The sequence below is a fragment of the Mirounga leonina genome, unplaced genomic scaffold (assembly GCF_011800145.1).
Source record: "Mirounga leonina isolate KUSES-001 unplaced genomic scaffold, KU_Mleo_1.0 Mir_92, whole genome shotgun sequence".
Lineage (NCBI taxonomy): Eukaryota > Metazoa > Chordata > Mammalia > Carnivora > Phocidae > Mirounga > Mirounga leonina.
The window spans coordinates 8,465,224-8,470,388 of record NW_023270852.1 but is presented as its reverse complement, the minus strand read 5'-3'; the positions used below and the strand labels follow the sequence as shown (position 1 = coordinate 8,470,388).

Genomic DNA, 5,165 nt, shown 5'->3' with positions numbered 1-5,165 from the left:
AAAGAAAGAAAGAAAGAAAGAAAGAAAGAAAGAAAGAAAGAAAGAAAGAAAGAAAAACACTAGAGATCCTTTCTCCATTTTGAGTCTATTTTTGTGGATGGTGTAAGAAAGTGGTCCAGTTTCATCCTTCTGCATGTGGCTGTCCAATTTTCCCAACACCATTTGTTGAAGAGACTGCCTTTTTTCCATTGGACATTCTTTCCTGCTTTGTCGAAGATGAGGTGACCATAGAGTTGAGGGTCCATTTCTGGGCTCTCTGTTCTGTTCCATTGATCTATGTGTCTGTTGTTGTGCCAGTACCTTAACTGTCTTGATGATTACAACTTTGTAATAGAGCTTGAAGTCCGGAATTGTGATAGCACCAGGTTTAGTTTTCTTTTTCAACTTTCCTTTGGCTATTCGGGGTCTTTTCTGATCCCATACAAATTTTGGGATTATTTGTTAAAGGGTTAGTATCCAAAATCTATAAAGAACTTATCAAACTCAACACTCAAGGATTAATCTAATCAAGAAATGGGCAAAAGACATGAACAGACATTTCTCTAAAGAAGACATACAAATGGCCAACAGACACATGAAAAAATGCTCAACATCACTCAGCATCAGGGAAATACAAATCAAAATCACAAGACCTCACACCAGTCAGAATGGCTAAAATTAACAAGTCAGGAAACGACAAATATTGACGAGGATGTGGAGAAAGAGGAAACGTCTTACACTGCTGTGGGAATGCAAGCTGGTACAGCCACTCTGGAAAACAGTATGGAGGGTCCTCAAAAAGTTAAAAATAGAGCTACCCTACAGGAGGGGAAGAATGAAGCGGGGGAAATCGGAGGGGTAGACGAACCATGAGAGACGATTGACTCTGAAAAACAAACTGAGGGTTCTAGAGGGGAGGGGGGTGGGAGGGTGGGTTAGCCTGGTGATGGGTATTGAGGAGGGCACGTTCTGCATGGAGCACTGGGTGTTATGCACAAACAATGAATCATGGAACACTACATCTAAAACTAATGATGTAATGTATGGGGATTAACATAAGAATAAAAAAATAAAATAAATTTAAAAAAAAAATAGAGCTACCCTACAACCCAGCAATTGCATTGCTAGGTATTTACCCCAAAGATACAAATGTAGTAATCCGAAGGGGCACCTGCACCCCAATGTTTATAGCAGAAATGTCCACAATAGCCAAACTATGGAAAGAGCCCAGATGTCCACCCACAGATAAATGGATTAGGAAGATGTACACACACACACACACACACACAGCCATCAAAAATGAAATCTTGCCATTTGCAATGATGTGGATGGAACTAGAGGATATCATGCTAAGCGAAATAAATCAGTCAGAGAAAGACAATTATCATATGATTTCACACATATGTGGAATTTAAGAAACAAAACAGAGGACCATAGAGGAATGGAGGGAAAAATAAAACGAGACGAAACCAGAGAGGGAGACAAACCATAAGAGACGCTTAATCATAGGAAACAGAGGATTGCTGGAGGGAATGGGGTAAATAGGTGCTGGGCATTAAGGAAGGCACGTAATGTAATGAGCACTGGGTATTATATAAGGCTGATGAATCACTGAACTCTACCTCTGAAACTAATAATACACTGTATGTTAATGAAATGAATGTAACTAAAATAAATTTTTTTAAAAAGGACCAACTTTTTTTGTAACCTCAGTGCCAATTGTAACCTCAACGCCAAGCATGTAATAGATCCTAAATAAATGTTGCTAAATGAAAAAACAGAAACGAACAAAGAAACTCTAGAGATTTACGGGGGCTAGAAATTTAAAGGTGTGAAGCAGCCGTGTACTGGTTGTAACCTGAAGCCATGCGCCTGGGGAAGTGCAGAAAGCAAGGGAGAAGTTTAGGTTCAAAAGCTGTTGGTGTTTCTCTCCATTCACAGAGCCCTCCTCCGACGCACGACCACCCTATTTTCCAGTTGGATATTGGAGCTGTTTGGTGGTCAAACAAAAAAAGAAGGTCTGTCTTAGCTGGTGCTGTGGGACCAGGAGGATGAAACCACTGGTAGCATGCAAATATCCCTAATGCCTAACTCTCAAGTGCTTTACATTCATGGTTCGCAAAGCAGTTTGACAGGCTCCAGCAAGCCCACGACTTTGTCAGAAATTACAGTCTGCACTGTCGGATGAGGAAAGAGGTAAGAGTGCTGAAGTTACCTTTCCACCTAGCCAGTAAGGGGCTGCTCGTAGGCCATACTAGCTCCTCGAATTGCATCTACTGCGTGCAAGAGGCTAGATCCAGTGCTGTACCATATAATGAGGCCCTACCAGGAGCCAGGCGCTAGGAGATTAAAAAAGAGAGAGAGGGGCGCCTGGGTGGCTCAGTCGGTTAAGCGACTGCCTTCGGCTCAGGTCATGATCCTGGAGTCCCGGGATCGAGTCCCGCAGCGGGCTCCCTGCTCGGCGGGGGGTCTGCTTCTGCCTCTGACCCTCCTCCCTCTCATGCTCTCTGTCTCTATCTCATTCTCTCTCTCAAATAAATAAATAAAATCTTAAAAAAATAAAAAAGAGAGAGAAACCTGTAAGGACATGCTCCTTTTCCCAAATCACACTTACCCTACAGTCAGTTCGCTTTAAACCTCCAAAAAGGGTCAGGTCCCAGGATGGGTGAGGTAAGAAGGTGGAGCTGAACGGGACGACCCCACACCTCGGACACCCGGGGAAAATGGGGTCCCAACGGCTGGGCCCGGGGAGACACTGGGAGGGGAGGCGGGCCCGCCCGCAGCGGGAGGCCCTGCGGCCCGTTTGCCGGCGCGTTGCCATAGCAACGGCCCGGACCCTGCGCTGCGGCGACGCGGGAGGCCACTCACCCTGCCCGGGGGCCGGCCGGCCGCAGAGGGGCGCGCACGCTCGGCGGGGGCGGGGGCGGGGAGTGGGGGGGCAGCCGCGGGGGGCGGGGCCGGGGGGGGCAAGCGCGGAATTCCGCCCCTGGAGAAACTTGGCGGCCGGCGGGGCGGCCGCGGAGAGGTGGACGGGGGCCGCGCGGGGACACGGCGCGGCGGCTGCGACGAAGCCCCTTCGCCCGGCGGCCGGGCTGGGGAAAGGCGCCCGCGGGCCCGGCGCGCAGTCCTCTCGGGAACCGGCCGCGGAATCGTGGCTCGGGGACGGAGAGGCGGCCACCCGTGACACGAAATGAAAGCTTGCTAACAGTGCCGTCCCGGCACCGAGGTGAGGCCCAGCGGCGGTTCCCAGGCGGAGCTCGGGCGGCGGGGGCCCCCTGGGCGCCCCGCGGCGCGTGCGGAGCTGGCCCCCAAGATGGAGAGATGACCCCGCCGTCGGGGCTGCGCGGAGGCCCGGGGCGAAGGGTGGTAGCGCTCGTCGCCGACCCGAGGACAATTCCCAGAGAGAAGTTGCAACTCTCTTCCTACTGGCCTAATTATTTCAGGCAGATATCCTGTAAAATTATTTGATTAGTAGCCAATAACTCGGTACAGCAGGTCCATTCATTTTATTGCTTAGAAGTGGGGCTACCTTTGGCAACTGGTTCACGCTGTCAGGTTCCTTAGAAAACTCAAAGTGGCCCGGGGGGGGGCGGTTTACTTTAACTTCAGTTTTGCAAATTTAGCAAGCGTAAATAATCCCCACCACATCCTGAACTGTAGAACTTTGGGGCCTTGTTCTGGAGAAATACAGAACTGTTGTTTAACAAGGGTCTGGAATAGCCTGCAAGAATTTTCTCCTCGTTCTTCCCCCTCAACGCTGCCCCATCCCAGCATGAGTAGTGGCACAATGTCCCACAAAAGAAGATGAACTTGGCCATCTGTTTCATTTAACTGTGAAGTGTACAGATTTCTCTTTAATCAGCAGCGGTGATTCCAGATCATTACCAAGAAATACATTTGAAATGTTTACCTCTTTTTTTTTCAAATTCAGTTTCTTAATTATATTTGAATAAACAAACTATAGCTGAATGTCATAAACACTTACCCCCATTCACCTAACCGCAGTGAGAATGTCAATTATGTATTCATTAACTTAATAATTTCTGTCTTATATTCGGAGCTTATCCAGCATGAAGGTGGTGTTGTCATAAAGCAAAATAATTTTTTATATTAAATAAAAGTTTCAAGAATATCCTCTGGGGTCAATATCAGTTTGGGGATACTTTATGACTTTGAGAAAAAGGTTTGGATTACTCTCAAACCTCCAGAATTTACCTTACATGAAGAGTCCTTGCCTTCAAATAAAGATTCAGCAATACCAAGAGGGTGTGTCAATGTACCCAGGAGAAACCAGTCTGAATATGGCATTTCTCTTCTGTGTCACAGAATTCTCCCCACTCTGCCCAATGAAAAGCCTGGTTGAGAGAAACTGCAGTTAGGACAATTATTTGAAAGGTATGCAGATGACCCTTCCCCTATGTCGTCTCTGGGTTAGTGAGTCCCGAACCTGACTACCTATCAGAGACATCTGGGGAGTTCTGTTTGTTTTGCTTTATCTTGTATTCAAATACAGGTTCAGGTTTGAAGGTTACACTTACAGGAATTCTGATTCGAGAGATCCCATGAAATCATTTTCAAGAGGTCTTCAAGTGAGCGTGATGTCAAGCCAGATTGGAAACCACTGGACTATATTTTAGCCTGAGTCAAGCCAGACAAAGACCACTTTATCATCACCCTTGCAAAATTGCCCATACCAAGTCATGCTTTATCGTTATGCCATCTGCTTATATTAAGAAATGCTGTTAAAGGGCGCCTGGGTGGCTCAGTTGGTTAAGCAACTGCCTTCGGCTCAGGTCATGATCCTGGAGTCCCTGGATCGAGTCCCGCATCGGGCTCCCTGCTCGGCGGGGAGTCTGCTTCTCCCTCTGACCCTCCCCCCTCCCATGTGCTCTCTCTCTCCTCTCATCCTCTCTCTCAAATAAATAAATAAAATCTTTAAAAAAAAGAAATGCTGTTAAAAAAGAAATACGACATTATTTTATAACTCTGTAACAGAATCCTACCAGATTGCCCATCCCAGAGTTTCCCAAACTTTTTAGACCATAATCCACCCAAAGAAATACATTTTATGTTATCATCCAATACATATGCACCTATACCTTTAATAACTGAAACAAGTTTTATAAAATATCCATACCACATGCTATGCACCCAGATATTTTTATCTCTTTTTAATGTTGGTTTAA

The 5,165-nt window shown here is 46.6% G+C and overlaps 1 protein-coding gene and 1 long non-coding RNA gene across 3 annotated transcripts in view; one reads left to right on the top strand and one right to left on the bottom strand.

Moving 5' to 3' along the window:
- STK33 (serine/threonine kinase 33) overlaps positions 1–2,862 on the bottom strand; it is a 158,485-nt gene extending 155,623 nt beyond the window's left edge. For both annotated transcript variants that reach the window (XM_034995438.1, XM_034995437.1), the window contains exon 1: positions 2,594–2,862. The gene's annotated coding sequence lies outside the window, so the exon portion shown is untranslated. The remainder of the gene's footprint in view (positions 1–2,593) is intronic.
- Positions 2,863–2,976: 114 nt separating this feature from the next.
- Positions 2,977–4,817, top strand: LOC118004211. The gene is made up of 3 exons (XR_004677513.1): positions 2,977–3,205; positions 4,306–4,374; positions 4,493–4,817. It is a non-coding gene; the product is annotated as an uncharacterized LOC118004211 (long non-coding RNA).
- Positions 4,818–5,165: the final 348 nt, after the last annotated feature.